Below are 9,432 nucleotides of genomic sequence, written 5' to 3' on the forward strand. Positions count from 1 at the left end.
GGCAAACAGTGGGCGTGGAACCGTTAAGTGACGTAATGGTTGGCGCACCGCACAAATCATGAATATGCAAAACACTCAAGGATGTTTTGATCAGTAACTTGATCTACCGTCGGGCGTGTATTTGAAGGTCTGTCTCCCACCTCCCTGGTTAGGCCAAGGAGGTTCTCTCATACCTCCTTGGTTATGCCAGGGAGGTGGTTCCACCTCCCTGGTTAGGCCTAGTGTTTACCGTGTGTTGTCAAACCTGAATGAGCTGACCCGTGCCTAACACGTTGCATTCATTCATTGCATTGGCTGAAAGTTTGACGTTTCAATACTTTCACTATTGTGTGATGCAGAGATTTTGGAAGGATCGAACGAAACGATTGTACTAAAAAATATGGGTCCCACTCTTTGTTGGGATCGCTCTGTTTTGGATATCCCAGCCATTTTTATTTTCATTGAATAAACGTTGAACTTCTCATGGAATTACATGCTCTTTCATATTTTACTAGAGATTTTTCACTATCTTACCAAAAAAAAAAAAAAAAAATGATAGAGACCTCAAGTTGAGTCTCGACCAAAACTATACGATCTTTTTGATAATTAAACTCGTGCACCAAGGTTCTACCAGGGAGGTGAGGCTTCCACCTCCCTGGTTCTACCTCCCATGCTAAAATTTGACCTTGCGCAAAAGCATGCGTAGACCTCAGGTTTGACATGTAACTGATGGTCGAATTCTGAACAGCAATATGGGCGACTTTTTAAAGGGCGGAAAATTTTAAAGGGCTGAAAAAACTCAGCGTAGCAGGATCTGGAAAAAAAAAAAAATCAGTGTGCGATTATTGCAGGTGCAGCAAATTGAAAGAAGTCGGGTATTGAGAAATGCATGGGTGTGTGTGTGTGTGTGTTTGTGTGCATGTCTGTCTCTGTAGACTGTCTGTCTGTGTTTAGTCTTGTGCAATCTAGGAACTGCATTTCTTCATCCACCATGAATCATTTGTGTGGATTTTTATTTATTTATTTATTTATTTATTTTTTGCTCCCGGTTAAAGATTTGTATAGATGGCTAACTTCATTTTCAGATTGTGCAGGCAGTGTACTCACATTACTCACATTATTAGGCCCTACATGCAATTACTCGCAAAGAGTGAGTTGTTTCGAGCGATGACACGAAAGTTGACATCGATATTGATGCTACCAATTGACTGATTTGGTTCAACTTTATGTGAATGATTGGAAATAATATTATGTTATTTAGTATAAATATTTTGATTTTGGTGCAATTTAGGTTGCCGGAATTTAAGATATCTATAATCTATGTACATGTGAGTGATTGAAAATATGCTATTTAGTATATCTTGATTTTGGTGCAATTTAGGTTGCCGGAATTTAAGATATCTATAATCTATGTACATGTCCATGGATGCAAGTGCTGTATAGTACCCGACTGGTTTCAATAGAAAAGAGGTAATACTAAAGTTGTTCTACTGTAACATATGAAAATGCTGAGAATCTAAATCTATGCTCTGATATAAATTTACCTGATTTAGATCTCAAATTGTCATCCACCATCAAAGAATTTCCCAGAGAATTAGTAGTTTCTTGACATAGGAAACAACAGTCAAAAAGACTCGGTGAGTTCTGTTAAAGGCATAATTTACCAATTGCAGATGAAACAAAAACCCAGCATCAGTGCTTTAAAATAGTTATAAAATGTGAGTTAGGGATAGAAACAGCCACCGTAAAAATTTGAATCTGTATAATCGATGTTAAGTATTGTTAAATAAACAAAATGTGAACAATGGTTTTAATAAGAATGCTTCCAGACTAAACCGTGAATGGCTCATTGAGAAAAACAGTGATATCATCTATATTTTAGACTTTATTGCAAAAATTTATATGGTAGGATGTTTTGTGATACAGTTACAGCTCGTTATACCGAAGGTTCGATATTCCGAAGGTTCTTTAGTCCGAAAGTTCGTTATTCATGAGGTTCGTTATTCCGAAGATTCATTTTTCCGAAGTTTCGTTAATCCGAAAATGAAATATGGTTCGTTATTCCGAAGGTTCATTAATCCGAAAATGAAATAAGGTTCGTTATTCTGAAGGTTCGTTAATCCGAAAATGAAACAATGCTCGTTGTTCCGAAGGTTTGTTACGGACCCTATATCACTTCGGATCAACGAAATTTCGGAATAACGAACCCTGTTTCATTTTCGGATTAACGAACCTTCGGAATAGCGAACCCTATTTCATTTTCGGATTAACGAACCTTCGGAATAATGCCACAAATGTTCAGATTAACGAACCCTTTTTCATTTTCGGATTAACGAACCTCTAGGTAAAGGGAATTTGTGTGTTTCGAATAAACGAACCTTCGGATTAACGGACCTTTGGAATAACGAACCTTTGGAATAGTGAACAGCACCCTTGTGATACAACAGACCTACACATATGCATCAGAAGTGATATCTTGAACATTAAAATCACTGCTCCCAAAGGTAAACTCGAGGAAGAGGCCAGCCGACACTATAATGGCAAATAAAATTGATTATAGAGTGAGATGAGAAAATGAGGAGGATTTGTACTTGATTTATTATACCCTGTAGAGCATTAAAATTGTAAAGTCTTGCATTAGTGTAGAGAGTCTAATATAGTAGTCACATAAATGTGTAGATTTATTTCTATAAGCATGATAAGTGTAGCTCTAGACAGTTGACAGAGCTCATAGCACGTATCTTATAGCATAGGGTTTTCCCCGTCAATTTCATACTTTTGTCATTCAAGTTCCTATTCCGAGCGTTCAATTTCAAGCATTCCACGCTCGCAACACTGAATCAGCAATCAAATTCAAAATCTGGTAATTCGAATTCACTATCCGAGCATTCAAATTCACTGTCGGAGCATTCAAATTCACTATCAGAACATTCAAATTCATTATCGGAACATTTAAATTCACTATCGGAGCATTCAAATTTAAGAGAGGAGCACGCATTTCATCAATGAGCATTCAAATTCATGTCAAGCTGGCGATGGAATCTCGTCGGTCATTCAAATTCGTGAATAGGCACCCATGTTTCAAATAACTGCATTCAATTTAAAAGAAGCCGTGAATTTAGTTAGTTTTGGGCCGTGTATGCATGTGTTTCTCATTTTGGCTTTGAATAATTATATTGGGCTTTATGATGATTATTTATTTTGCAGTAGAGGTCCACCTGGTCACTGACAATTTTGAACTCTCGTTTAGCAAAAAGGAATATACAGGCACACGTCCCTCGGATTGGACATAAAATGGAGGTCCCATGTGTGAGAGAGTCACAACTCATGCACGTAAAAGATCTCACTTCATTAAATCGCAAAGAGCAGAACATCCAACTGGACCCGCTATTGCAGCTGAATATGGGTTATCCAGCCATCTTCTTTGATGGAAAATGAAACAAACAAACAAACAAACAAACAAACATAAGCCACTGTATAGGCCTAAAGACGAGCATAATACGAAGGGTTGGTTGACACCTTCGAGGAAAAAAAAAATCAAATAATATATTGAAACTGATACATAAACATTGTATATGCCTTGTTTGTTGTGTGTTGTCTTATTGGTTTACTTTTGCCAGACTATATGTGAGATCATTGTGTGTCAGTTTGTCTTTAAATTGATGATTTGTCATTATGTGGTTGGTGTTGGGGCGTTGTGAGCTTGCAGTATCATCAAGAATTATGATTAAATTGTCGTTGTGTTGTTTGGATGCACTGCTGATTGGACATTATAATTTGAAATTTATTGAGATGAAAAACAAAGAATACATGAACAGAGAACAATGTAGAACCTGTAAACAATCATCATGCAAGCCTTCATCGGTCGTGTTGGCCCTTTTGCCTTTCTTCAAAGTCTACTCCATTTTCCTCGTAAAACTGATCGCATGAAGTAGGAACGTGATCGCCTAAAAATGAATTTGAATGCTCCAAACAAGCTCATTGGGACTATCACATGACTATCGCACGAATTTGAATGCACGAGTAGGAAAGTCTTTGCTCGCATTTTGAAATTGAATGCCCAATCGTGAATTTGATTTCACGAAAACGAAATAGAACGCTCATAAATGAAATTGATCACTCGGATTCTGAATTTGAATGCCCGAGTATTTTCGCGTGCGTGTGCTGTGTGAATTTGAATGCACATTAATAAATTTGAGTGACAAAAGTATGAAATTGACCGAGAAAACCTATAGTAAGTGGCCCATCCATTGGTGTATTTGCTTTAGCTTTTATTATCAGAGTTGTATAGACTCATATCAATATGCAAAAATTATGCCCAATTTTCATAATGCTAGAAGAGTTTATTGCAAAAAAGAAGAGAGAGAAAGAAAGTAAAGGAAACATTAAACCTCATTAACAGTCGTTGCTGCATTTTACTAGTTTATATCTGAAAAAGTATTATGTTTGCATTAATATTAAAAGCAGCATGGGCCAATACCTGTGCTTTGAAATCAACAGCTCATTTTCTTCCGTTCTATAGCAGTGTGACACTGCAGGACATTTTTTTTCCACAATTTGTAAGCTACGGGAACTGGCCTACCTTGATTTAAAGTTGTTGGGTTTTGTTTGTTTGTTTGCTTGTTTGTTGTTGTTGGGTTTTTGTTTGTTTGTTTTTTTTTTTTTGCATATGATTGATAATACAGTATGTCCATGTGTAGGCAGACTCAAGAACAAGTCATGTCCTTTCGAGAAAGATGTGAGGGATGTTGACTCCTGAAACTGAATCTGAGCAGCGAAGAAGCGTGGTCCAAAGCCGTCTGAATGTCGCTGTCCGTGAAACAAAGAACTCTGACAGTCGCCATAATGCAAAATTAGACTCAAAATGATGGAATTGTAACGATCTATGCCATGGATGAGTTGAGCGAAATCGACGAAAACAAACACCAGCGAATAGCGAAATGGTAATACACGCGAATCAATGTAGAAACTGTAAAAACAGGGAGGTGGTAAAAGGAAGCAGTCAGGAATATGACACCATGCACAAAATACAGCCGGAGGCTGGATTGTGATCGCTACAGCATGCATGCAAATTCCAGCTGTTTTCATTTATGTTTCATGCGGTCTCAATTTTTTTAAATCAATATTGTCCTACAAAACTCTATTTTATTATTACCTTACTGTCGTGTTGTAGCAGTTTACTCGCTCGTTGTGAGAAAAACGTAAATATTTTGAATTCATTTATCATAAATAATAAACAGTATAATATGACATACTTTACAAATAGCAAGGTAGAAAGAAAATAACTGTAGCGCCTTTCACCAAGAATATCCAACGTGCAAGAGATCAAGGTATTTTTCCAGGAAAAGATTTGCATCGCCCAACAACGCTCATCGATTGACACGCAACTAAACCAATCAGACACCGAGGAAGGGTTGAAGACGGAGCACATGATTTATTGCTTTCCTCGAAGATTTTTGGGGTAAGTGGCAAGATCGACTGGACTGTCTTCGGGGGTCTCTCCTTATACTACACGCCCTCAACGACGGTACTTCCGTGTGCGACCATGCTAGTACACACCGTACATACACGAAGGCAGTCCAGGCAGTGGACTAGAATAGACCCTGTACTTCACAGCCTCTTTTCTCAGTTCACACTTAATTCCAAAGTGTGTGCGTTCTTTCCAATGTTAGGATAGGTTAGAAGAGTCCATTTGAATTGAGTTATATATCATTTTAAAGCTTGAAGTCTGCTCTTTCAGAATCTGCTCTTAACTAAAAATCTGTATCTGGCGACTTTTTGTGTGTTTTGTGATGCAGGGTCACATATTGTCTCAAAGCTGCAGCTTGAGCCTACAACTGTGTGATGATCTACAATCTCATGCCTTGTTTGCACATACTTTTGAGATATGTGTTTAAATTACTACTTTATAGATCTACGGTATTTTTAAAAGATGAACTGTGCAACTACTTTAGCTACTGGGTGTCTTAGAATACATGTTATTGGGAAATGAGGGTTTAGAATGGTCTAAATTGTTCTCTATTTGTGGAGATTTTGTGTTTGTTTGTTTGTGTTTTGGTGTGTTTATTTCTGAGGATTATTTGTTCACATCTCTTTGACTGGCATCAACTCTTTAGCCCTCTCTCTGCCAGTGAGTCAACTGTGCACAAATTTCACATACTTAAACCTGGGGACAAAAAAAAATAATCTCACTCACAGAGGGTTTCAATACCAACTTCTGTCCCCTTTTGAGAATTAGAACCAAAACCTCTGTGTGTGTGTGTGTGTGTGTGTCACGTGTGTGTGTGTGTGTGTGTGTGTGCGTGTGTGACAGTGTATTTATATGAGTGGTTAGTTTTGTTCAATTTTTATTATATCCAAGAGCATGTTTAATGTTTGGCAACCTATTTTACCAATTTACATAGGTCTGTTGAGCAAAGAAAGGATTTTCATGATGTATAATGTTGGCCAAAGAATAATTGACAAAAATAGGATGTGGACATCTTGTCTGCATCAAAATGGAAGCAGTCATTGCAAGAATCATGCAGGACATGTTGCATTTACAAGTTAGAGCTTGTCACTTTTGGTCGAGGGAGACAGAGAAGCAGATGTAGAAGAAAGAAGAGAACCGTGAAGGAAAGGAAAGAAGAGAATGAGAACTGTTAATGATCGAAAAGGAAGTAGAAGTGTAAGAGGAGAAAAACAGGGTGAATTTATAAAAAAAAAAAGAAAAAAGAATGTAGCAAATACGAGAAGATGACAAAGCAAGGAAGAAGAAAGAGTGGGAGGGGAGGTGGAAGTTTTCAACATAGTTATATCCGTTTCCCCCACCTGATGCTGAAGGGCAATCTCATACATTGTACACTCTACCTTTCTCTACAGAGACAAATACCATATAAAGACCTTCATGCTGTATTCTGTTGTGGTATGAAAGATGGAGTCTGTAGATAGCATCATTTCCCTGAAATGTCAGTAGGGTGGGACATCCAATTACCGGACGCTTTCTTTCGTGGCTTTGAATTCCGTACTCAGAGGATGAAATTTCGGCTAAAAATAACATCACTTATTCACAGACTCCTGGAAATTACGAATTCAACCAACTGATGTCAATTGTTCACTCCAGTTTTTAGAAAATATGCTTCAAACATAACCCTCTCAAAAAGTTGTCTTTTTGCGCGGTGCAAAATCGCATTGTATTACCGGACACGATTTTCGCAATGAAATAATCGACATCTTTCACACCTAATCCTTAATTTATCCCACAAATCACCGTACACATTCTCACCGAGCGGATGACAAAGAAAACATCGGCAAATGAGGCTCAAATTTCGTATTTTACGGTAAAATGTCTGTCTTGAACATTTCGAACAGTTCACGCAATAAAACCTTGTGAGAAAATCGACAACTGGGTAGACTCTATTTCTAGTTTACGTGCTTTGTCTATGGGAGCTGCACGCGCGGGTGATGAGTTGCGGGCCCCTTAGCGCACAACTATTCCGCATCGTTCGCGTTTGAGGACGATAGCTACAAATTTCCCACATCGATCAGTGAACTTTTGGTTCTATTGGAATCTTCAGCATTTTTCCTGTATGTGAGTGGGATTTCATAGAGTTTCGGTCGTGAAATGTGATTCAAACATGCATAAATATCAACTATGAAGAGGTGCGGGTGACTCAACTATAAATTTGAGGAAAAATGTGAATTTTTTCGTGTTTTTACATTTTTACGTGGCGTTTTTTGCGATTTCGGTCCACACAAAGTTCTGTGAGGCTAATCTACGAAGTCTCGCGCGTACAGAATGTCATTAGTACGCAAAAATGTGCGTGTCCGGTAATACCATGGTGTCCGGTGACACCATGCTTGCCCCTACTTACAATTTCCTATTGCGTGTATATTGTATAGATATGTGTACTAGAATGTCTTTCATAACTTGTAAGAAGAGTAAAAATAGAAATGAATAATTCAGTATGTTGGCAAGACAGAAAATACATTCAACACACGAGTCTCCCACGGAAATTACTAAATGCAGTGCACCAAAGCTGAAAACACTCTTGCACAAGATGAACTTTAACTTCTCAGACCACAATCATAAGTCCAAATTGTCACACCCTAGCTAATTCCCCACACAACAAACTGAATGAACAAACACAGGAGACCCAAAACCGTATGTTCACTCCTTCCCATTTGTTTTTTTATTTACTTTTATGAATCTAGAGTTACCCTTTATTTTGAGCTGATATCTTTATGTACATTACAGTTGTCTGTGTGTTTTCATTATGACTTAAATCATAATGATACTTTTCAGATCTACATGTATTTGGCTTATTGTGCCATATGTATCATTTTAATCTGGTTAAATAGTACAGTACAGTGTATATGAAGAGTTCCATCCCAATATTAGTTAGTTGCATTCTTTTCAGTTTTTAATATGTGCGATAAGATGTTAGAAATAGAGAAAACCAGAGAAGCTCTCCGAGAGCGTAGACCTCTGCCAAGAAAATAACTTCTACCAATGATCATGTTCTTCCACAGAGATCAGTGATTTTCATATATAATTATGTATGGTGAAAATCGCCCAAATTCCTAATATAGAGGCCTAATGTTACGTCATCAACTTCCAGTTGTGCGGTGTGCCTTGACCTAGCAAAAAACTAGAGCATGCATTATATAAGAGCGCATATGAAAGCCTAAAAAATGTGCAGATTGAACTCCCAATTTCATTGACCCTACCTGCCAACATAATGTATTGAAAATCCGTCATTAAATCCACGAAAATTTCCGAATCACTACCAAAATTTAATCATCTGTTCCTTGTGTCATGCTCAACCTTTCCTGCAACTTTTTTGAGTTATTTTGCACACAGACAAACAGACAAATTAACTGTAGTGAAAATTGGCTGATGTAATAATAGAATATAGGATATATTAGTCTTAACTTCAGGAATACAGTATTCCTTGTTATGCCACAAATAGGTATCATTGGGGAGGTTTTATTTTGCTTTTATGATGCTAAACTTCAAATTGTTTCAAATGGCACTCTACCTATTTTGTGATCAAACTCTTCATATTAGAAATTATGCATTTTGCCTGTTCATTCCTGTTTGTAATGTAAATAATTTTGATGATTGTACATTCTACTTGTGCAATCGCATTATATGTAAGTGTATGTTAGTTAAGAAAGATTGTATTCACCAGTATGTGTAGTACACAGATATCTCGGCAAATGCCAAGGTGACCAATAGCTTTACAGAAAAATAAAAGATCAAAAGATCATAATGAGAACCTTTCAATTTCTTCTACATAGCCTTACATGATGTTGCCATCTACTGGAGCTATCAATTGCAAACAGCATATATATATATCTATATATATATCTATATATATATATATATATATATATATATTAATTACACGCAAACATAATGTGGCAACCCAGAAATGAGCATCCCAAACAGTGAATATGACAAACGTAGTA

This window comes from Diadema setosum, chromosome 10 (genome assembly GCF_964275005.1).
Source record: "Diadema setosum chromosome 10, eeDiaSeto1, whole genome shotgun sequence".
Classification (NCBI taxonomy): Eukaryota; Metazoa; Echinodermata; class Echinoidea; order Diadematoida; family Diadematidae; genus Diadema; species Diadema setosum.